This window comes from Phalacrocorax aristotelis, chromosome 21 (genome assembly GCF_949628215.1).
Source record: "Phalacrocorax aristotelis chromosome 21, bGulAri2.1, whole genome shotgun sequence".
In the NCBI taxonomy this organism is placed as follows: Eukaryota; Metazoa; Chordata; class Aves; order Suliformes; family Phalacrocoracidae; genus Phalacrocorax; species Phalacrocorax aristotelis.
Window position 1 is genome coordinate 3,182,067 of NC_134296.1, and position 24,506 is coordinate 3,206,572.

The following is a 24,506-nucleotide window of genomic DNA, read 5'->3' on the forward strand; positions in this document are numbered from 1 at the left end:
GGGAGAGCTCTGCCAGAGCAATGGCCCCTTGGGGTGCCACCCAGCATGTGGCTGAGCCCAGAAGCAAATAGCACCAGAATTTCCAGAGACACCCCAAAACCACCCTCACCTCACACCACTGCCTCACGTGAAAGAGAAATGCCAGCACCCCTGGAAAAGCCAGAGAGCGCATCGTGCTGCTGGGGGTGGGGGGAAGAGCGAGCAAGGGGAAGCCCGTGGGGCTGGAAGGTTCTGCGTGGTGGCCTTCCGCCTCAGCGTCATCCCTGTGTCAGCGAGGAACAAAACGAGCCCGGAGCAGGGAGCTGCCATCAGCCAGCGACTCATGAATGGGCCTAAGAATAGATTTCCTGTTTACTGAACAAGAAATCTCTTCTGGGGCAGAGGGCACCTGGGTGCTATTTTTACCAGCTCCTACCCACCCTGCTCCCGGCCCCCCAGCCGCCCTCAGGGACCACTGCACCGCTGCAGCATCCACCTGTGCCGGGGGAAAGGGTCTGCTGGGGAAGAGAGGCTACCAAGGGATGGAGGGGGTGACGGGGCACCAGGGCGAGTTACTGCTGCGGCCTCAGCATCATGCTGGACAACTGGCTGGGAGACAGCATCGCTCGGCTGCCCCGGGCATCCCTGACACAGGCTGGTGGGAGACCTAACTCATGGGGTTTCGTGATTCCCCTGCTCTGCTTTCCCAGGAAAAAAAAATATATTTCTGCACCCAAGATGTGCAGCAAACGCACTGATGAATTTTTCTCTTCCCGTGCTTTCTTGGTCGCCTGGCTGTGTTGCAGCAATGGTCAAGCGGAGCAGTTTGGCCTCTTGCCTCCCCACGCAGAAAACGAAACCCCATGGAGAAGTCGCACAGTTTCCTATTCTCAAGAATGAGGAAGGCTCAGAGGCCATTTACTGGAAAACCCCCCCCCGCCGCAGCCCTCCCCATGGCCTCTTCTTGTAAGCACTGACCAAAATACATTGTGAAACCCACGCGCTGTAGCTACGCTGGGGGCCGGGCCACCCCTCATTGAGAAAACCAAGCCCACAGCAAAGGGGAACGAGTGCTGGTACGGCCACCGCCTTGCAGAGGCTTCGTTGTCCCGTGCTCATCCCAAACCCCGGGGTACCACACCCCCACCTGCCCTGTGCTGCGGGAAAGGGGGTGCAGAGAGGTTCAAGGGCATGGAGCAAGCCGAGAGGTGGCCAGCGGGAACATGGAGAAGTGGGGAGGGGGTGTTGCTGTCGCCCCTGCACGCAGCTGCAGGGCTCTGTGCGGTGCGATCCCCCCCTACTCCCCGGGAAGGGGCTCAGCGGGTCACAGGGGTGGTTCCCCCACATGTCCCCCCAGGTGTGCGATAGGATTGGGACCGTATGGGCCCTATAAAACCCCACGCCCCTGGCCTGCAGGGCTGCTCCCTGCTTGCTGTGTGTTCTGGGGGCTCTGGTCTATAGGGTCAGGCTCTATAGGGGGGTTTTCTGCAGGGTAGGCATTCCCCCTCTATAGGGACTGCTCTATTGGGCATATTCTCTTGCTTGCTAATTGCAGGTCCCTATAGGGCCTGCACTCTGCTATGTGAGATGGAGTTTACTGCTCTATAGGGGCTGGTCTCCCAGGCTGCATCACTGGGGCGATAGCTCCTGCTGTACAGCGCCTGGGGTCACGTTGTATAGGAGTCAGGCTCCATAGGGGCCAGCCCTCTGCAGTGGGGGCTCTTGCTCTATAGGTGTTGGGCTCTATAGGTGCCAAACTCCACAGGTGCATTCCCCTGCGCCATCCCCTATAGGGCTCATGACCGGGAGGGGCTCTGCTGGATGACGCCGAGCGTGCAGCCCCCCGGGGGGCCGTTCGGCAGCATCGCCCTCGCTGCAGCGCCGCGGCGCTGGGGCTGCGCAGGCCGGAGCTGCGGCAGCATGGCCTCTCCCCGCTGCGCAGCCTCCGCAGCCCACGGGGGTTCCCACCGCTCCCGCCGAGAGCTTTAAATAATAGATACGCCAAGGCCAAAGGCAGCCGCAGCGGGGCCCTGCCCCAGTGCATCCCTCCCCACCATGCCCGGGGCTGTGGGGACACGTGGGACCCCCTGCTCCCCTGAGGCTGGAGGCCCCCCCCGGCTGGGGGGATTTAAGGATGGGAGATGATGCTAAATGGTGCAAAATATCTGTGATGCTCTCCCCTCCAAAAAAAACCAACAAACACAGCCAGGATTGTGCAACCTTAGGGCTGGGGCACCCCCCATCCCTCTCTGTACCTCCCACACCCCCCAGGGAGAAACACAAAGCAGGCGGGGGACCCCAGGATCCAGCCAGCTGCATCCCCCCTTCTCATTGCACTGGCAGGACCTCACTGCCAGGCTTGGGGGAGCTTTTTTGGGAGGGGGGGCAGCTTCCACCTCCTTTTTGGGGGCCCCCACAGGCTGCTGGCAAAGGGTGTTTCATGCAATTGAGAACCAGGTCGTGCATCTCGGCGTCTGGCGAGGCGGGAGGTGTTTCCCGGTGGCGCAGGAATTTGCTGTTTGCGCCTGTGTTGCAGGAGGCTGGGGGAAGGAAGGGGGGGGGGGGCTGACGTTGTTATTATTTAATTTTATTTTCTTGCCTCCATCCAGGAATCTCTGCAATGTGCCGGCTGCTCCCCGGGAGGCTGGGGCGGCCGTGAGTCACTGCTGCCGCTGGAACGTGACTCAGTCTTGCTGCTCTCCCCGGCAGGACATGACCAGACTGCCAAAGCCAGGGAGAAGCCCCAGCGCCGCCGCCTGCCCATGCCAGCGGGCGAGGACGCATGAAACCCACCCCGGAGAGCTCAGCCCCTGCTTCCCGCAGGGATATCGGCCCATCGCCGTGGGGCAGAGCTCAGGCTGGGGGGCAGAATGGGCTCTGTTATTTATTTGTATTTATTTTTTTTCTCTCTTTTGTTTTTTTCACAACCAAAAAAAACCCTCCCCACCCGCTCTGGCTCACCCACCCGTGGGTACCTCCCCGGGGGTTTCTGCCCCATCTTCCAGGCCAGTCCCTAGTGGGGAGCAGGGAGAGCCCCAGATTGCCCCACTCCTGGCACTGATGCTGCCCCAGTTCCTGTGCCTCAGCTTCCCCATCCGGCGGGGAGCAGAGATTTCCCCGTCGGGGAGCGGGACGGGGGTTACTTCAGGTTGTGCTTTGAGATCAGTGAATAGCAGCTGCAGGGGTTTGTTATTAATATTAATAGCCAGGCTCGGTCATGGCTCTGGTGGGGGGGAGGGACGAGAAGCAGCCCTGAGTCACAGGGCAGGAGCAGAGGGTGGCCCAGCCCTGCGCTGAGCACCGACACGCTCGCTGCACCCTAGGTCCACGACATCCAGGGGCTGACACCGCCCCGCTCGCCTCGCCCAGGGCTGGATGATGCCGGGTACGAGCCCTCCTCATCCTCACACTGCTGCTGTGTGGGGAAATGGGCTCCTGGGGTGTGAGAGCAGCAGAGGCGGCCACAGGGGCAGAGATGAGCACGGAGATGCTCATCACACCTCAGGCCATGCGGTACCTCTGTGGCCGCAGCTGCCTCTGTCAGCCGTGATTGAAAGCCAAGCCGGGCTGGCAGGCCTTCTCTGTGATCTTGTTAATTAAGAAATACATTTAATTAGCAGCACCCCAGCTGTGACTCAGCTAATCATCATGATCGAAACACGAGCTGGACCCCAGCGCGGGGCACGGCAGCGCCAAACCCCTCCGGCAGCCGCCAGCCTCCAGCTCGGCCGTGGGACCCCATCACCCACCCAGCACAGCCTGATGCCCCCCAGGGATTTTGGGGTGAGTTTTCCTCTGGACTGGAGGCAGGTTGGGGCTGAGACCGTCCCCGTGCACCACCTCACACACACAGGGTGTCATCTGCACCCGGGGCAATTACCCATTGCCACGTTGCGAATAATCATATTAATAACCCATTTATCGTACTATAAATAGCCTCAATAATAACACCCTGGGCTTTCCAGGAATAGATCGTCAAAAATGCGAGGAAAGCCATTCCCACCCAGATGGGGAAACTGAGGCACAGCCGGCGTTTCAGGCACGGCTCTCACCCGCTGCATCAAGCCGTCTGCCAGGCAGCTGTGGAATTTGCTCCCGAATAAACCGTCATTTAAATGAGCTCTTATGTATATTTATAGGCTCTGTCCTGCCAGCTGGAATCTAATAGGGGAGAAAATAAACTGGGAAACTGCCTGGAACAGGAGGGCGGCGCTTCACACCTCGGCCCCACGCCCGCACCGGCCCTGCCCGGGACGGGTGTCTGTCCCTGCACCCTGGGGTGCCCAGCCCAGGTCCTGGGTGCCCAGATCCCCGGGCGCCTGGGGTGCCTGGGAAGTCGACCCCAGGTGCTCTGCAGCTGCCGTAGGCTGCAGTGGGCTTTGGGGTCTGGAAAATTTGGGGACGTTGCCAGCACTGGGTGTAAGGGGGGAGGAGTCACAGCGGGTGAAGCTGCAGTGCTTTTGGCATCCCTGTGCATGGGGGGTGCTGTCACAAGGGGTCCCGCCCCACTCAGCAGGGCCTGGGTGGCACCTCTGTCCCCAGAGCTCATGATGGGTGCTCCTTCCTTGCTGTGCCAGTGATGCACACGTGTATGTGCGCGCGCGCACGGGGGCGTGTGCGTGTGGCAGTGCCACGCGGGCGCTGCAGGGTGCAGAGCACCCACCCAGAGGGCAGCTAGGGCAGGGGTGGCCGCAGCAGCGGGGCCGGCGGCAGCGCCCATGGCGGGGGAGCAGAGCCACACGCCCGGGGGTGCCCTCGCCCGGATTTCCCGCAGCCTCCGCCGCGGCGCTGGGCGGGGGAGCAGGAGGCAGCCGGCGGGAGCGAGGCCGATTAGAGATGCAGACAGCGCCGCTCGCCTAATGTCTTCCTGTCTCGAGAAGACAGCAGCAGCCCGCGCAGCCCCTCCGCCGCCAGCCTCCCCTCGGCACCCCACATCTCGGTGGGTGCCCCATGCCGGGGTGCAGTCCTGTGCCCGCATCCAGCTTTTTGGGGTGGGAGGCACGGGGACGCGGTCCCTCAGGTCCCAGCAGGCCATTAAGGGATGCAATGGTGCCAAGGCCAGGCGTGACCCTGCAGCCAACCCAGCGTGGGGGGGCTCTCCTCCCTGAAAAGGGTGGGCGGCGAGGCTGGGGGTTTTCGGAGCAGAGATGCTGGCAGGGTTTCGTGCTGCAGCACCTCTCCCTCCCTCCTGCTGCTCCCGAGCGCTCGCCACCGTGATTCCCTGCAGCGGGCTAAAAATATCCCCGGGCGCTGCCGCCGCACACCGGCACTTGGAGGTGGTTATAAATAACACGGGGGGGGTGGCTCATGCTGGCCCCGCGTCGCTCCGGCCCTTCCCAGCTGCTGCGGGCAGAGGTCGGAGCCCCCGTCCTCACCGTGCCGCTGGAGGGGTAGATGGACAGATGGAGGTGTGCAGGGAAATGGGGACGGAGGAGCCTCTGCCCCTTGGCTGCGCGGGGAAACTGAGGCACAGGTGGGCACAGGTGGGGCTCTGCTGGCGGGGTGAGGGGAGGTGACGGGCCCATTTGCCCACAGTGCTCAGGGAGAGGGGCTCAGCCCCGTGCTGATGGCAGGGTGGGGGTGGGGGGGACACAAACCCCTGTGCTCATGTCACTCTGAGTCACATCCGTCTGCCTCAGCTACAGCCCTCTGCATCAGACCCGTCCCTTTGTAGCAGCTCCATCCCCCTGCAGCAGAACCAGCCTTCCGCATCCGACCCACCCCTCTGCGCTGGATCTGTCCCTTCACACCAGCTCCATCCTTCGGCTTCGGCTCGTTCCCTTTGCACCAGATCCATCCTCCTGCCTTGGATCCATCCTGCTGCCTTGGATCTGTCCCCCTCCACTGGATCCAGCCCCAGACCAGGACTGCCTCTCTCTTCCCACACTACCCTCCTCGGGGCGGGGGATGAGCTCTACGGACCAGCTCAGGGGATCTGCTCCCTTCCCTCCCACCTCTCCATCCCACGGGGCCCCACTCCCGCCTCTGATCCATGTACTGAGCTGGGCAGTTCTCATGACTGTGCACCTTGGGCAGCTCCACGTCGTGGCTAGTTTCCCCCAAGACTGTGGGGAACAGACTGCAGGACAGGGGGTCCCATGCAGGAGGGGGTCCTAGTTCGGTCCCATCGCCCTGTTGGGGCCGAGCATCCCGGGGGAGTCCCCTCCTGCTGTCCCTCTCTCCTCGCTCCCGTTCTCGCCACATTCCAGCCCACCCCGGCAGAGCTGCCAAAGCTCAGGGCAAATGGGGACAAGCCGGGAGAGAGAGTGATTTTTGCAAGCATTTATTTTCCTCCATCAAAATCCACCAGCCAGAGAAAGCAGCGGCGGTGGAGGAGGATGGGGAAACCCATTGGGTTTCACGGGGGATGCTGCCGCCCCCCGCGCCAGCACTGTATTTATTTCCCCCTCTCCCTGCACCACATTTCATGTCGTCCCCGTAACGAAGCTGGGTAATAAATATCAGCGTGCTGGTAAGCGGTGAATCACCGCCCGCTCCCAGCGCTGCCACGCCACTGCCACCGCCACGCACCCGGTGGTTCTGTCCCCAGCCCTGGCCTCCGCCAGCCCGCGGGTCCCTGGGCAGCGAAGCCCCCCCCGCCCCCGGCTCAGCGCCGCAGCCAGGCCGCCGGGCGGTTTCGGCCAGGGCATGAAAAAACATGTTTGTCCACGTTCCCCCAGCTCCTGCCCCTGGACGGTGCCAGAAATCAGCTCCAAAAAACATGTTTTGTGGGAAGGCACCCGCTAGGCAGTAACATTTCGCCAGCCGACAGGAGGCTGCGGGACACCCAGGGATGCTCCTGCCCCCCAGACACTGGGGGTGGCTCCATGCCGGACCCCACAGCCACCCCATCCCTGCATTGTCCCCAGGGTGCCTAACTGGTCCCAGTGGGTTCATCCAACCCTGAGGCAGATGTCTGCTTTCCCAGCTCCACGTCACTCCCACCCAAATGCTCCTGACACCCACCAGCCCCGGGTCATGCCTCCTCCCTGCTGCCTGCACCCATCCTGCACCCTTCGGCCTCAGCCGGCCAGCCCCTGTGGGACAGAGGGGGACCCTGACCCTGCTTGCTGCAGTTTCCCTCCCCGCTGGGTCAGCGCGTCCCCAGTTGAAGAGCCAAAATGACACATCTGTAAAGTGCAACCACTGGCAGGCTGCCCTGGGCTCGGGGAGAACCTCTTGCCGGCCCCCCAGCACCAAACCCCCTCCAAAGCAGCTCTCCAGGGATCCCAAACCCACCCCAGACCCTAAACCCAGCCTGGGTCCCGCTGCTGCAATGGGGCTGGCACATGTGGGGCTGTGCAACCCCCAGCTCGGTGTCCCTCTCAGTGGTGAGTGACACGGCCCATCCCGAGTGCCTCCGAAGTCTCGCAGTCCTGGGGAGCTGGAGTTCAAAGTCCCCTGAGTGGCTGATCCCCTCCACAAGTTACAGAAGGTCCTTGGACCTCGTGAGCAGCTGGTGTGAAGCTGTAATTACCTTAATTAGCTCTGGGATTGCATTCCCTCCCCTTACTAATTTCGTTTCTACAGTAACCAGCCCGAGAGGTGTGCGTGCGCTCGGAGCGAGACAGAGGCAGGAGCCCCAGCAGCCAAACCAGGCACCCCGAAACCGCCCTGAAACCAGGGGCCACCCCCAAATCCCTGCACCCCAGGGGCTCAGTCAGCCCCACTCTCCCCGTGCAGAGGTTCAAGAGGGTCCTTGGTGTTCCCACCGTCCCAAGGGGGTCATTTGCTGCCAGCAGCACGGCTGTCCAGCTCCAGGGGGAGGGACGGGGTTGGGGGGGAGCTGGACTGGAGGCTGATGGTGCCCAAATGCACCAGTGGATTTAGGAGCGGGCAGAGCCTGGGCTCGTTCCTCACTGCTGGTATTTGCTGTAACCCAATATCCCCCTGATGTAAGAGCCATTTGGGAGGAAACCATAAAAGCTTCAGGAAATGGGTATTAATTCACATCGTGGCAATAAAGGGAAGAAGGGCTCCCGGGCAGCGTGGCTGCCTCGGGGGAGCGAAGGTGAGCGGGGCTGGGGAGCACAGCCTCTGCCAGGCAGTGGCCGGGCACTCCTGGAGCGGACCCCACACCGTAACTGGGAATTAAAACCTCCCTGAGTCTTTTTGGTTGGAAAAGGGAGGTCTGCAAGGTTGGACTGCTGAGGTCTCACCTGGCTGGGAGTGAAGAAGCATCACCAGCCCCTCGAGTTGGGCGTTTGTTTGGAGCTGGAGCACGGCTTGGGGTGACTTTCTCACCCTGGAAATTTGGAGTGGGTCCAGCTCTTCCCCTGCAAATGCCAAACCCTCCTCTGACCGCATCCCTCCGCGATGCCAGCGGTCTTGGCATGGAGAGGGCAACCCGCCCTATGCGGGCAGATGCCGGGGGTGCTCCTCACCCAGACACCAAGCAGGGGGGAGCAAGGATGGGGGACCCATGGGATCCCACCCTGCACAGGGGCAAGGACCATGCAATCCCACTGCCATGCTGGTCTGGTGCTGGCACCATGGCCATTACCACGGTGGGCATCATCCTGCAATAAAAAAGGCCCCTGAGCCAGGCAGGACCCGTCCTGCTGCTTGTGGAGGGAGTGGGGTGATGCTTCAGTTAGCCCCAGGGGGGATGCATGCAGGATACCCTCCCCTCCACAGCACCGGGACCCCTGGGCTCTCCACATGTGTGGGGCTGCAAATAGAGCTGAAAAGCAGGTTGTGATGCTCTCATCGCTCCACGGAGGATTCGGCAGCCTGAAAATCCAGCAGAGCCCAGGAAGGGGGCTGGAAGGGTGCAGGGCAGGGACCACGCTCCTGCCCCCTGTTTCAGGCATCCAAAAGCCATGTTTCCCGGGACAGACTTCTCCCCAGCGGCGGGCAGCAGCAGCAGGACGGGCGGTGGAGGCGAATTTCGCTGAGTAGTTGCTTTTTAAAAATAACTCTGCCTTTGTCAGCAGGTCAGGGTTGCTCCATATTGAATAATTGCAGCCGCCCAGCCCTCCCCTGCTCCCGGGCGCTCGCTGGGAGCCCCAGCCCGGGATGCACTGGGCGGATGCTGGACCACAGCCCCTTCTCCAGCATCACCGTCCCCAGGGGTTGAACGTCTCCTGGGGGACGTGATGCTCCGCACCTTCAACCCTGCTTCCCCCAAAATCTAGCCCATAAGCCACAGCGGGTTGTGATGCCCCAAGCGCGCATCCCCAGGGCCGGGGGGGGTTACGGGGGGAGCTGCGGGAGGAATCGGGGCACGCGGGGACGGAGCTGTCGGGCGTTTGCTGAAAGGGCTGACTCACACGGTAATTATGCTTTAAATGTGAGCACGTTTGTGCAGGGATGAAAGATGCTCACATGAGAGGGGGCAGGGAGCTCACCCGCTCTCCCCCCGCTGAAGGCTCTGCCCCAGCCGCTGCCACAGCAGGGAAGGAGCAGATCCAGTCACCTTTCATCGGGAGCAGGGAAATGCCCCAGCTTTGGGGAAGCAGCTGAAGGACGGGCAGGAGGGAGCGTGGGGAGCGATGGAGGAACCTGGGAGAGAACAGACAAGTGGTAGGAGAAGGAAGGTGAAACCCTGCAGAGCAAACTGGGACAGCAAAGAGCGGTGCCTTCAGCTGAATTGTGGTGAAGCCAGCGATGCTTGGACCAGGCACAGCATGGCACGGCACGGGGACACCTGAGCGGCACGGTTTGAGGGCTGGGCTGGCTTCCAGGTGGGCGACGTTTGGAAAGAGATGAAGCAATTTGGCAGCACTGGCCTCACTAGGCACCTACAGCATTGGGAAGGGGAATAAAGGACACGGGAAGGAAAAGCTCAAGTGCAAACGGCATTAAGCTCGGACTGGGGCCGGCTCCAGGTGGTCGAAGTCGATCCTTGCAATTGGAGAAATACTGCCTGATGTGGGGGAAATGGAAACGCACTCTCTCTCGGTGGCCAAAGGAGAGGTTTAAGGCAGGAAAGCAGCTCCCTGGGCTTGTCCTCACTGCCACGGGGACCGGAGACGCTGTGCTACCTGGGACTACCTACACCAAAAGGATACTAAGGAAACCAGGGAGGAATGGAAACTCCCCAGCCACGTCCCCCTTCCTGTCCCAGGCAGGACGGGGACAAGGGGACAGGCCACCTGCAGAAGCCAGACTGCCTCTGGCCACCCAAGGGCTCCCCAGAGCCCCTGTCCCCATCCCAGTCTCCCTTTGGGGCAGGCTTGGGAGCAAACACTGGTGTTGCACAGATAAACCCTGCTCTGGGAAGGGAGCAGGTGTGGTGCAGAAACCCCAGGTGCCTTATTGCTCCCTACAAAGACCTGCAGGGCCATGGCGGGTGGGGAGATGCCTGCTTGGCTGGGACTCCATCAGCGGGACACGGAAGAGTGCAAAACAGAGGAGATGCTAAAAAGGGATTCAGAACTCCAGGAGCTGCTGTTCAGGCTCCCCCAGGCCATTCTCCCCCGAAGGCAGAGCGGTAGCACACGAAGCATCCTCACGCAGATGTCCTCACGCGCCCTTGGCCAAGCCGGCAGGGACGTGAGGTCTCCCCGTCGCGACACTGTCGCTGGAGCAAATGCTGATGGCAAGGCCAGATCTTGGAGAGAAATCCTCCGTCTTGTTCAGCTCTGATTTACACCCCGGAGACGCTGCCGCACTCGGTAAAGCCGCCGCTGATTGATAGCAGCGCGACAGCATCCCACCCCGCGCCATCTGCATCCTTCCCCGGCACCCAGGGACAGCCCTGCGCCCCCCGCCCTCCCACAGCCCCATCTGCCTGCGATGGCATCACCCCACGAAGCCGTCCACAGCCCGCCACCACCACTGGGATGCGGGGGCGGTGCTCCCCAGCACCCTGCAGCACCCTTGGCCACCTCCAGCTCCATCGGACCATGGTGGGACCGTGCATCCCCATCGTGCTGGGGAAAAGCTTCACCAGGGTCCACCAGCCCCCTCGCCGCGGTGCCCAGTGGGTCCTGGCTCTGCCAGAGGCTGATCCAGCGATGAAGCAATGGGGACCTTTCCACATCCCTGTCGCACATCTGCAGTCGTTCCTACCCTCATTGCAAAATGCCTCTCCGAGCCCTTCCCATTAAAAATCAAGCCCTTCAGCAGATTTGGTTTTGGGGTGAACACAGGCGATGGGGTGGATTTGGCCTCCTGTCCCTCCTCCTCACCCCCCGTGACATTTCAGAGGTGAAAAAGGAAATCGCAGCCTTGGTTTATCTCCCTTTTTTTTTTTTTTTTTTTTTTAAATAATAAAGGCTATTTGGGATTGTGCTGCTCGTGGAGGGGCTGGCGGCGTGCCGGCGCTCTCCGGGCTAGCGGGGGAAAACGAGGAGGGGGGATATAAAAGGTTTCATGCGGTGAGCCGGGCACTCAAGGAAGAGGCTGAAAGGGGGTGGTGAGTGCTTTGTATTTCATGCTTGAAGGCACCGAGGCTTTTACCAGCCTTCCCGCAATGATTTAAGACCACTCTGCAGTTCAGGAGGGGATCGGAGCCGCGGCTGGCAGCTCGGCAGGACCCCCCAGGTTTGCCCAGGGTGAAGCCTGGTCCTAGCTTGGAAATGCCCCATATGGGCAGGTACCAGCCGTGGGTGTTCGTGGGGCAGCTACAGATGCAATGGGGGCATCTCTGGGGCACAAGCCTGGTTTAGACATTCCCCCCATGGATGTGCCTTATGGGAGCGGTGGCGAGCTTCGGCCCCCGCTGTCCCCTTGTCCCGCCCCTGCTCAGCACCTGGTCTGCAGCAAGAGGGGTCTCACCCATCTCTGCCCGCAGAGCTCATTCCTCTCAGGGGGTTATTTACTGTCAGCGAGTGCATTAATCCTATCGAGGAGGGTGGACCTGGGTTGTGGGGTCCTCTCACACCCCTGGGTCCTGAGCTGAGAGCTCAGAGGCAGAGCCCCTCCAAAAGCAGGTTATTGCCTCCCTGGGGCTGTGCAAAAGGGCATGGGGGTTTGCAGGGGGCTGCTCCCCCGCACAGGGAGCTGGGGGGGACCAGCTGCATCCCCCAGACCCATTAGCTCTGGAGCACAGGGTGCAGCCCACGTTTTGGGGGGCGCACAGGGCTCAATCTCATGCTTTAGCCATAGCAGCGATGTGTTTGGGACTGAGGTTTTCACCACTCCCGCCAGCAGCATGGGCTCTGTCAGGTTGGTCCGTGCCCTGGACCTGGCCTCTTGGGCCCCCCAGGCACACCCCAGGGTGAGAATGTCTCCCTCGGGCCCCCTATTCCCCCCTCTACATCCCAGCCACCTCTATCCCAGCTGCAAGTCTCACAGCCCAGCCCTGCCCATCCCACCTCCCCAGCTGGCCTGGATCCAGCCCAGTCCCCCTCACCCCACCACCCTGGGCTATATAAACCCTGAGCAGCCCCAGCTGATTTTTCCTGTCTGGGCTTTGTTTTTGTTTTCTTTTTTATTCTGCCTTAAACCAAGCCTGTGGCTGCTCATCTCCTGTGCCAGGGCTCTTCTGCTTCGCTGTGGGCAAGACGTGGCTGGGAAAAGGGCTGGAAGGATCAGGGATGCTGCGGGGTAGGGTCAGGTGGTGGCAAGTAAATGGCATGAGCGGCAGCGGAGGGTCTTGCTCTGGCGAGGCGTGTGGCTGTGTGCTGTAAGGGGGATGAGAGCAGAAAAGCTCATGAAGAAGCTGCAGGTTTGTCTGCAGTGCAGGGGGGAACTGGAAAGGAGAAGTGAGGGTGCGAGCAACGGTCGTGCAGGACCTGAGGTCTCTGAGGGAAAGGGAGGGGGGAAAGAGTGAGTCCTGAATCCAGGTTTGGGGGGGAGAGTGGCCAAGGATGGGGCTGCAGCAGGGATGTTAGCCTGAGCATGCAGGGGAAGCATCAAGGGAGCACCTCAATTTGGGATGCACCAGGATGGGGAATGGTAAGAGCTCAGCATCATGGGGAAAACAGTCCCCTGGGACACCCCCAGCACTGCTGCTTCCTCCCGCAGCCTCAAAAAGGGCGCGGGGGCTTCAGCCTGCCCCGGCTTTGGGGCAGGCACACAGCCCTGCCTGGGGTGACGCTGGCCGAGGAAGGAGCCCCGTTTGCCACAGCCGTGCCAAAGGTTTTATTGCAGAAACCCCAGGGGAATTGCGTGTCAGGATGCTCCTGGGCAGCAGCACAGTGGGTGCTGGGTCAGAGCCCCGGGGGCTCCCCTCCACCCCAGACCTCCTGGGTGACTCGGCAGGGTGGGGACACAGGGACCCCTTGCCAGGAGGGAATAGGGCATTTGCCAGGGGACAGGCAGGGCTGATAAACCCCCCCAGGCTGCCCTTCCCGAGCAGAGGGAGCTGCAGATAAAAGCGCCACGGGCAGAGCAGGGCTCAGCTCCAGGCCTGGTTTGGGCTGATACCAACCCTAAAGGGCAACCTCTCCCTTGGGCTCGGCTCAGCCCAGCACACCAGCTGCCTCCCCCACTTCACCCCATATTTCCCCCCCTGCCCGGATAAGCAGCTTGCATTGCTCTGATTGACCCAGGTGATACCCCAGGCATGTCCTTCCCCTGCTCTTACTCAGGTTTGACCACACTTTGTGGGGAAAAATATCTTGCTTATTATAAAACTGAGACCTGCTGCGATGCCCAGATCTGTTTGCAAACCCCTGCGAAAGCCTCCGGCATCACAGGTTGAGTCGGTGAGGCCAGGAGGAGCTGGAGGGGGGGAAGCAGCTGCTTTGGGGATTATTAATGAGCAGCGAGTGATGGGAAAGGCGAGGATCAATTGAAACAAAGGAGTTCAATGGTAAAAAGAAACGTTTGCGGAGTAATGGGAGTCCATTTCTCCAGCCGACTGTCGGAAACGCATCCTGTTAAACATCCATCAATTATCCCAGCTTGCAAATGCATTAAGGTAATGAGGAATTATCCATCAAATACACTTAAAGCCAGTGCCCCCCTCTGCCAGCCGCCCTGCAAAGAACCACTTCAGGAAGGGAAAATGGCCTGAAGGTGGATGGAAATGCAGGGGGGGAGCAGCAAGAAGGCCCTGGGGCTGTGTCCCTCCGAGCCCGGTCCAGTCTGGAGGATGCTTTCTCAGCTCCTGAGCTTGGCTGCCTCCTTCAGCACCCGTGTTTCCTTCAGAGAGCTGCAGCAACACTGGCTGGTGTCCCCCGTGGGCAGCCCATGTACCTGCTCCATGCCTCAGTTTCCCCATCCCTCTTGCAGCGCTGCCTGGGGCCACCCATGGGTGTTGCTCACGTCTGCACCATGTCCCGTCACCTCTTTTCCCAGGAACAGAAGTAGCGGCGAGCATGGTGTGTGGTCTGGTAGCTAAATTAACCGAAACCCATCCTCCGCCCCTGCATCACCTGCACCCCTCGTGCCCAGGGTGGCTCCAGGTTGGCAGAAACGGGGCAGAGTGGAAAGGGCCCCGCAGCCCCTTCGGATGCTGATCCCTGGGCTGGATGCTCCAAGTAAAAACAATAAAAGCCCTTGGCTGGTAGGATCCTGCTCTGCCGTCAGTGGGAAGGGGGTCTTGGAGCCTCTGTCACCCCGATGGGGTCTGGGGGGCTTCGGGCCTGGTCCCTGCCTGTGTCGGGATGAGCCCATCCCCATGGGTGGGTTTGGGAAGTGGCCGGAGCGCTGCCACAGGCTGTGGGATGTCAGCAAATAGGAAAATGAAGGATGCGTCCTGGCACAGGAGGCTGGAGGGTCTGGGGTCGGTGATCCTGGGCTAATTAAAAGGGTTTGACCCCCTCGGTGCTGGATTTGAGGCCAGTCCGGGCGTTTTCCAACCTGGGTGATGCAACTCTGCGGTGAGACCTCAGCTGAGGTTTTGGTGCCGTGATGTGAGGGGACACGTCCTCCTCCGCAGGGACCAGGCTGGATTTATCAGGGCGTTTCCCCAGCAGTAGGATTTGGGGAGCCGGGGCTGCTCCATGGTGCTTTGGTGTGGATTCTCTGATGTCTGATGCTGTGGTTGTGGGCAGGCTCCTGCCTCTCCCTTTATGTGGGAGAAGGATTGAAGAGCAAAAGTCAGAGTTTATCCTGTCTGTACACCTGCCTAGTTCTTCTCAGCTCTGCAGGCACCGCTCGGTTTGAGGTTGGAGATGGCCAGCAGGTTCAGAAGTCCCTGAGAGGAGACAGGCGGACAACCAGCACATTCACAGCCTGTGTTTCTGTAAGGAATGGGGAGAAAAAAGAGTTTCTGGGCTTGTCTTTCCCAGGGCTGGTATCTCCATCTCCCAGACCCCTCTGGCAGCCCGTCAGGGCTCAGCAGTACCAGCCGAGGCTGCATACCAGAGCATCCCTCGGTCTGTGGCTCCGTGGCAAGCTGAGCCTTCCCAGAAGAGCTCAGTCTCCTCAGTCTGATTACAGTAACTGCCATTAGGTGTCACAAGAGTATCAGGTCTTTGCTCTTCCTGGGAAGAAGAGCAGTGGTGTGGGACAGGAGGGATGGGATGATGAAGAGGCCCTTGGGGTGGCACCTCAGAACCGGAGATGCCGCAGGCAGAGGAGATGAGCTACGGCTCTGGGAGGGGACTGCGTGTCCCTCGTGATGCCACTGCCATCGCTGGAGGTCACCATCCTTCTGCATCCAGTCCCTGCCCAGCTGTCCCCTTCCCTGTCACCTCCTGGGTCTCCTGCCCTGGGGCTGGGGACAGGCAGGAGGTGGCAACAGCTTCCTGCTGTCCCTCGCTTGGTGCTTCAGTAACCCAGTGCATTTTATTGCACGAAAGCAAAAGCAGCGGCTGCTCTCGAGGAAGCGGCCGGCACTGGTGCCTCGCTCAGCAACGCGGCTCCTCCCTGCAGCCGTTCCCACCTGCAGCCAGTGTCCTCCCAGTAGCCTCCTGGTGCCCTGGAGAAGCCCAGGGCTGAGATATCTGCAAAAACATAGCACGTTCCTCCCCGTTCAGGACATATCCATCTGTGGAGGCTGTGACGGCGCAGCTGGGCAGGCTCTGGGTGCTCACCTATAGAGTGATGCTCCATAGGTGCATCATAGATGCACACAGATGTCTCAGGTCTGTCCCCTCCTGAGATTCCCACTCCATGCTCGCTCCCAGCAGGGTCCTGGCCCCATGCCACCTTCCACCACCCTGTGCCAGGGGCAGCTGCCACGCTCAGATAATCTTGCAGGAATTTGCAATTCTTTCCCTAAATGCCATTTCCCTCTTTAATTTTGCAACACAACCTGAAACAATGCAGTGTCCGGGGCTCAGCACCTCGATAAGGCACCGCTGGGAAAAACCTTTCTCTCCTCTCCAACACTGGGCATGAAGCTGTGGTGAGCTGATAAAGCCAAAACCACCGGCTTCCCCAGGGAAGGACTGGAGCGGGAGCTGCCTTGGGGAGCATCTCTCCCCTTTCCCTCCCACTGGCTGGAGGGGACGGGGGTGGCTGAGTGGGAGAGCCCCAAGTGCTGGGCTGGGATGTCTTCCTGGCCCCGGGTGACCTCCCAGCATCACGTCATCTCTCCACTCCGAGAGGCTGAGTTCATGTCTGGCCTCCCTGGAGCTGGGGACTGTGCCTGGCCTGCCCGTCCCATCCCGTGCCCAGGCACCGGGATGATGGCCACCTCTGCAGTACCAGCATCTCAGCTGGATGTGGGCCCTGGGTGGACTCTGTGTGTCCCTTGGGCACCTCTGTGGGATGTAATGGAGGTGTCCCGAGGAGCTGCACACCCTCAGCTCACCCCAAAACCCAGGGTGCAGGGCTTGCAGCCTGGAGTCGCCGGCCCCTGGCACGCTGTGCCACTGGCAGCGTGGGGATGATTTTGCCATGACTCACAGCATTCCTCGCAGGTCAGCGTTGGCTGGAGGACACCCGGACAGCCCTCGCTTCCCCTGCCCTCCTGAACTCTGCTGGCAAAGCAAACCTACCCCCGTGCTGGATGCTGAGAGTCCCCAGCCCCACGGCTGCACTGGGCAGGGGAAGGCAGCGGGGTCCCCCCTGGGGTGGGCCTGGGCAGGGATGGGGATGGGTGATGGAGAGCCCACGTGGGTATTCAGGCCAGCAAACAGCCTCTCTGAGACCCGCAGGTTTCCTCCACTTCCGCTGCTCGTTCTGCAGAACCCCAAAGAGGAAGGGTCTCCCTGATGTGGCCCCGGCCCCGGGTCCTCCCCAAGCCCTGCCTGGCTCTGTGCCTCGGTTTTCCTGTGCCGGGATGCCAACTCCTCTGACGCCATGCATGGACGCGAGAGGGTTCATGTAGCTTCTCCCCCCAACCTAGGTGTTTCTGGGGACAGCCCATCCCATTTGCTGCTCAGATTTCCTCCCACCTGAAATATCTCCCTTTGTTTTTCCAATCTGAGCCCTTTGAATCCACTCCTGGGGACCCTCTGGGTGTTCCCCTGGCATCTCACTGCATCCCACCACCCCCAGCTCATTGCTATCCAGGTTACATGTCACAAGTGGGTCAGTTCTCTGTAGCACCCCTTCTCGACTGGGACCAAGGCAGGATGAGCAGAGCCAGTGGCAGCGAAGCGGCCCGGCAGCACGTGAGCACCCATCATGGCCGTGGCCCGCCGGCTGCCCCAGTGCTCAGCACGCAGGAATGCCGTGAGTTTGCAAAGTGGTTGCAGCGAGACGTTATCTAATGGAGGAGGAGGAGGAGGGCGGATTAAGCCAAACCCACAGCACCGGCTTTCAATTAAACCAAGCGAATTTACGGCTTCTCCTTCTAACACAGTAAACACACACTCCAAGCAGCCAACAGGGTCCTGACCCAGCATTTCCCCTCCGTGCCCTGGCAGGCGAAGGGAGCAGCATCCCACGAGTGCTCACCCCATAGCAATGAGAAACACTCTGGGCTTTGCATTATTTACCACCTCGCAAAGTGCAGGGAATTGTGGGCGATGCCACACTGGGCACGGTGCCCTGCAGCCATCCCGCCCCAGGGACCCGGGCTGTGGGAACAGGGAAGGGATGGGGGGAGAGGTGGAGATCTGGGAGAAGAAACACCCCAGCAACATCCACCGGATGGGAGAGATGCACAGAGCCCCAGAGCTTCAAGTAACACAGCAGCACCCAGGGATGGAGGGTGCTGTGGTCCAAGGGATGGGTGATGCTCGGTGCAGGCAGCCCCGGTGCCAGGCTCAGCCCTCCCTGGCTGCCCAATGGCCTCTCCCTGCAGCAGCTCCCCTCCGCGTCCCTGCTTCGGTCCTGCATGTCCCAGTGCCTCAGTTTCTCCCTTGGAGCAGGGAAAGGTGCGGGCTTTCTGGGGGTGGTGGGAGAAGGGTGAGCCGGACAAGACGGATGAGCCAAGAGAGGATCTCACAATCACGGCTGGGAGCATCAGGCTGGTGCTGTGGCCTGTGGCTGGGTGCAAGGTGCACCCGCGTGTGTGCCAGGGCACACCTGGCATCCGCTGCCAGCAGCTCGGCCCTGCCCGGCCACCTCCTCTGCCCAAGATGGGAGTCAGCAGCAGCCCCTCTCCTCTTGCCCTGCAGCAAAGCGGTCCAGCAGGGCCAGGATGGTGCGTCCTGCAACCCTAACCCCAGCACTGCCAGGCACCCAAGGCTCCCTGAGCACTTTTGGCCACGGTGGAGGAGGCCTGGGCATCATGCTGATACCTGGCTATGGGAGATGAGGCCGCGGTACCCAGGTTGGTGGCATGGATGGCAGCGCGGCCTCCCAGCCCCACTGTGCTGCAGCAGCATCCGCACCCCGGATGCAGGCACCTGGCCAGGGAGATGATGGAGGAGCCCAGCAAGGCTGCTGGGGTGACGTCCCAGCGCCGCTGCTGACGTCCGATGGAGGGAAAAGCCCTCCCTAGAGCAAATAAGCATCTGGGCTTTGCAAACCTAGCTTGGCGGGTGTCTCCTGGCAGGTATCTGGGTCCCATCTGGCCGCTATTTACCTGCCCGCTGGAATCCACCCTGCAAACTTCCTCCTCGCACAGCGCAGATAAGGCGAAGGAGCCATGCTTGGCCCCGCGCCGGCCTCGCAGGCAGGACCCCAGCAGCCTGGCCTCACCGCTGCCCCCAAGCTGGGTGGGTCAGGGGGGTGCTGGTCCACTGGGCGTTGCCCTTGTCCCTGCACAGGGCAGTGTTGTGGGCAACTGAGTGGATCCCAACAGGGTTCTGGGGGATGCGACCACCCAGCACCCAGCCCCTGCTGGGTTTCTGAGCCCAGGGCCAAACCCTTTTAATGCCAGCCCAGCACTGAGCACCCCAGGAGCTGAAAGCCATTGTCCAGGGAGCAGGGACGGCTGCTGTGTTCCCTTCCAGGAGCTTTGGGGCAGGTCACAGCATCCCCACCGCTGCCTCAGTTTCCCCCTTGGCCAGGTTTCCCTGCCCTGCACGTCCCTCCCTGACCTGCGGCGCCGGCTTCTGCGGCATGCAGGGACCTGCCGCCACGCAGGGAAGGGACGGCGCCAGGTACGTGCCTGGCCATTACGCTGCCTGGATCGGGCAGGACCCTGCCTGCCATTTCCACTGTCGGCGGCTTCAAAGACAGCCGGGACTGCTCAGCCCCTCAATGCAAACAGGAGCCACCGGCTGCACTGCTCTGGACATTGCAGAGGACTGAAAAGTCCCCCAACCGGCTCCCATCCCATCCTGCAACTTGCACCAAGGTTCTACACCCACCCGTGGGCCAAGGGGACCAGCAGGTGCCTGGCCACAAACACAGCCCCATGGTCCAGCCCCGGGATGCACCAGCCCTTTCTTGGGTGCTGCCAAGGAAATGAAGGAACATGCCCTCCTCCTCATCCCCCCACCTCCAACTTTTGCAAAGGGAACCTTCCAGCATGCCTTTACTACTCAGGTGGCTGGATGAGGGGGAAGGAGGCTGAGACCTGACACACTTCATCACGCTTTGCAGTGAAACGCATCCACATGCTCCCTCTTCTTGCAAGCAGCTGGGGCTGGCAGGTTTTTCCACCTCTATGGAGGGGGGAAACTGGGGCAGGACAAGCAGATTCAAGCCAGGCGGGAAGGACGGTGGCAGAGCAAGGAGTGAACCTGGCCCCGGCCCTGCACTCGCCAGCATGTGTTGTGAAAGCAGCCAGTTATCAGAGCGCCAGCGTCATGCTCAGAGCAAGCGGCTTCCAGGAAAGGAAGGAAGTGTAGGGTCACCCAGCCCCGCTGCCGCCCTTTTCCAGCAAACAGCCCAGGCGTGCCGATAACGGGGCCGCGCCACTGGCCACGCAGGAATTCGGGGCTGCCAGCCGCACGCGTCACCCAAAATGCAAGATTTCCCCCTGTTTCCTCTCCCATAAGAGCTGGTCGCGGTGCTGGGGCAGCAGCGGCCAGTGCCGGTGCTGCCCGGCTCTTGTGCAGGATGCAGAGCAGCGTTACACGTCGGCAATGCCCCAGGACGCCCCCAGTGCTTCTTACTGGTGGGAACTGGGAGTCACTGGATTGGGTTTGCTCCTGGGCTGCGCTGGGGGTTGTGGGAAGGTGCTTGGGGATGCGTTTCCTGCTGGGCTGCCCCTGCACAAGGTGGGTAACCCCGGTGCAAGGTTGAACCGGGGCACGGCAGGGCAAGGGGGTGCGATGGGGAGCTGCTGCTCCCACCCATGGGTGCTCTCCCACTAACGGGGCCCCAGAGCAGCATCGGGGCAGGATCTGAGCCCCTGCCACCACCCTGCCATGCAAAGTGCCCCAGGAGAGAGCAGGGACTGGAGCCTGGAGCCTGCTCCACCCCGATACTGAGAATAATTACATGATTATGCGATTTGGAAGCAAAGTGCAGATTAATCTCTGATCTCATTAGTCCGTGTTTTACCATCTGCTTTGTACAGGCAGGAGAAGCCCTCGCCCTGCGGCGCAGCCGGGAAGAGTTGATGGAAACCTCTAGTGAGATCCAGCATCCCACGGCACAGCAGGATCCAGGTCCATCAGGACATGGGTGCTTTAGGAAAGGGGTGCACTGGAACCCAAGCGCCTTAGGAAAAGTGGATGCCACCCAAGGCATCAGCTGGCACCCAAGGCACCTGTGGCAGCCTGTCCCAGCCCCAATTCCTGGAAGCCAGGCTGGATCCGGCTTGGTGTGGGGCAGGGCTGCGCTGGGACTCCTCCTTTGACCAACAAGGGCAGGCAACAGTGGCAACGGCCCCACGCTCCCCCTGGGGCTGCCGGGAGGGAGATGCTGGGGTTCAAGCCAAAGGGAGGGATTTATTATAGTCCAGGTGGGACAACAAGATGGAGGGATTAGACCGAGGGGGTCTGCGGCAGAGGAGGGGATGGCCCTGCATCTCCTGGGCCCCTCGGGGCCTTCCCTCCGTCTACTCCAGGTGGGATTTTTTTGCCAAGCAGGCAGGGAGGGCAAGATCTGACTTTTATTACTCTCTTGCCAAGAGAGGTGCATGTGCCGCAACAGCCCTTTGCACCGGGGCTTCTCCAAACCTCCACAGCCAGCGAGGGGAGAGCCTGGTCTGCAGGCTGCCCTTGTGGGGATGGGTTTCCACCGGGATTTCTCCAGGCTGGGGGCAACACCTTTGTCCGGCTCCCTCCAGCACCCAGGGTAAGGCTGGGGCAGCAATGGGCACGCAGGAACCTCTGTGGAGCTGAGCCACCAGCGCCTGCACATCGTGGTCGTCACGGGGTGCAGGGGGACAGTGCCCCTTCGCCCCCATCACCCTGAGGTGCAGGGGGTCCCAGCATCCCGCTGAGCTGCATAAACGGATGAAGGCCAAGCCTAATTGCCCATTGCCTATCCTGGGGGTCACTGCTGTGACCCGTCCATCCCATCTCCACACCATCTGCCCCACGTGGCAATTCAGCCTCCTCCGCCTTGGAAATAGCGTCCAGCCTCCCAGGAGCCTCCCTTATTCCAGTCACAGAAAAAAAAACCTCTCCCGCTCGCCCCACACACTCCCTGGCCGCGTGTCGGCTAAAGGCCCGGGAAAAGATGAAAGGGATTTCCCAGCTGACCTCCTCACCCCGCACTATTTGCACCTCCTTTCCTGCTCGCAGACAGACATTTTTCCCATGCTCAGGGGGTCAGCACCCTCCCTGCACTCAGGGCTGGAGCAATGCCAGGAATGTACCTGGGAAATGGCAGGGCTTTGCAGGGAGGAGGGGAAGAGAAGGGCACCCTCAAGTCCCCCATCAGCCACCAAAATTACCTTTATAAACCTTAAAGGTGCTTTTCTCGTGCAAACGTGCTGCAGAAAGAAACCTGTTCTGCCGGAGCCGGCTGGGGGTGCCCGGGCACCCTGAGCCTTGCATGTAGCTGTATTTTGTGTGCTTTCCCCGAGGTGATGCCACCCTGGCTGCCAGCCCACGGTGCTGGTCACTGGGCCAGATCCTGAGTCCCCAGGCACGGTCAGGGGTCTCCCCCGGCATCTCCAACAGTGCAGGTGCACCTGCTCAGCCTCCTCTAAACAGCACTTTGGCCGATCCCATCCACATATTCCCTGGTTTGCAAACCAGTTTTTGCCCTTTCCTCCCATTTTTGTAGTGGAATAAGCCCATTTCCCCTTTCCGGCCCCACAGAGGCTCTGTGACCCCCCCGTGCCTCAGTTTCCCTGGGCTAAATCAGGGAGAACAGCCTGTCCCTAGCACACCCCCCCGGAAGTGGAGCCCGGTTACCCGCAGCACATGCGGCAACATCTCTGCCATTTCAGGATTGGCAACTGGGTCGGACCCTGCAGCACCCCTTGGCCCGATTCACCCTGCAACGGTCCCTTCCCGGCTGTCATATCAGAGACAGAGGATAATAGGGAATAACAGGAGAAATACATTTCCCTCCCCTCTTTTCCACCTTGACCTTGCATCACCCAAGGTGGCCATAAAGGGGAAATGAAAATGAAGCATTTTGGGACAAAACCTGGGCCCCGGCTCGGGGTGGTGGGACAATGCCAGGCGACACCCAGGTCCAGGGGCTGCTCCCGTCACCGGACGGGGTACAAACCCTCTGCACAGAGCCCTGTGCTCCCCCTCCCCGCTGCTCATGCCCCCTTTTGCAGGCACCCAGCAGGTGGCACAAGGCCTCTTGAAGAAGCGGATTTTCCTGCCCAAGCACAGGGATGATCCAGGCTCTGCAACTCAAGGGGACGGGAGGGATGGGAAAGCTCCTGGGGCCACGGGAGGACACACAGGGGAAGCCAGGGCAGGCACCCCAGGACACGCCACGAGGCTGGGACCCCGCTGAGGAGGGGCTCTCGGGGAGGAAACCACACAAGGGCCGGGGGCAATTGCCCCACTCTGCTCTCCAGGGATGGGATGCAGTCGGTGCGTGGCCCCCGTCATCACCCTGAGGCATCCCTCTTTCCCCTCTGCTCTGCAAGAGGGTTTGCTTGTAAACAGCAGTCCCTGGGTAACACTTTTAATCCCTCGCCTCTTGGCTATTATTCATCCCCGGCTAACCTTAAAGCCTCCCCCTTTTTCTCTGCGAGGCACCCCCAGAGCAGAGGAAATTCCTCAGCCCTGACGTGATGTGAAACACGAGCGGCTCGGCCCCAGCCGCCCCCTTCCCTGCCCCAACCTCGCCGGGCCATTTCCCAACCCAGGTTTCCCTGTAGCATCCCACTCCCCCCCTCCTTTTTTTTCCCCAACCACCCTTTTCTGCTTTAGACATTGTAACCCGAGAGGCTGGAAATGCAGCTCCTTTCATCTTCCATTTCCCACATCCTGAGAGTCTGGGGAGAAGGAGCCCACCCAGATGAAGGAATCCCAAATATGTGGCTCCCTCCACCTCCCCGATCCCCTCCGCCGCCCCCCGTGCGGCTCCATTCACAAAGCAGATTAGCCATGCTGCCGCCTCCACGCACACCTCTCTCCCAAAAAGCCCGCGCTAAAAGCCAACACATGCAAACACAAAAAAATTAAAATAAATAAAAAGAAGAACTCCCCCATGCCTGCTCCTCCCGGACTGTGGGATGGGTCCCTACATCTCCTGCCCCATCACCTTGCTAAGCTGGAGGGGACTGGCACCCAAAGGCCCAGGACCGGGTGCTGGCTTAGAGAGGTTTCGGGGTGCTCCAGCACACCAGCGAGGACCTTTCCCCTCCGGGTCCTTAGGTGACTCCAGCCCAGGATGGGATGCGCGGTTCCCAAGCTGTCACCGCTGCACTGGGGTCTCAGCTGGCTCTGGGGTACCCCCGGAACCCAGAGGATGGGGAGAGGATGGGAAGCAGCACCTAGGAGCCCAGCACCTCCACAGCCCCCCCAGAGCCTCTGTGCATCCCGGGATCGGCCCCATGCTGCAGGGTGATGCCCGTCGCTTGCACCGCAACAGTCCTGGGGAACGCACGCACATTTTATTGCATTTCCAAAGTCACCGGTGAGACACCAGGTGCCTTTTCGCTGCTGTAGAGGTGACCTGAAGCAGGTGATGGCGCTTTGGGGGTGTCCCAACCCCGGCACCCATTGCCTGGCCAAAGGCAGCACCCGCTTCCTCGCCGGCGGAGCCAGGGATTGCTCACTGCGCGTAGGTGGGAGCTTCTTTGCTGGCCCGGCTGAGGAAGGTTTCGTGCTTTCCCCGAGGACTGGCAGGTCCGTGCTGCCGCTTCGCCCCACGCCCTGGGCCAGCCGGTTCTGCGGGCGACCAAGCCCGAGCGGAGGGAGCCACGGGCAGACGCAGCAGCCAAGGTCACGCAGTGACTCAAAGCTCATGCTAGGAAAACCACAGCCTTTCTGTGTCACAGCTTTAATTGCCCCGCAATCCTCCCCTCC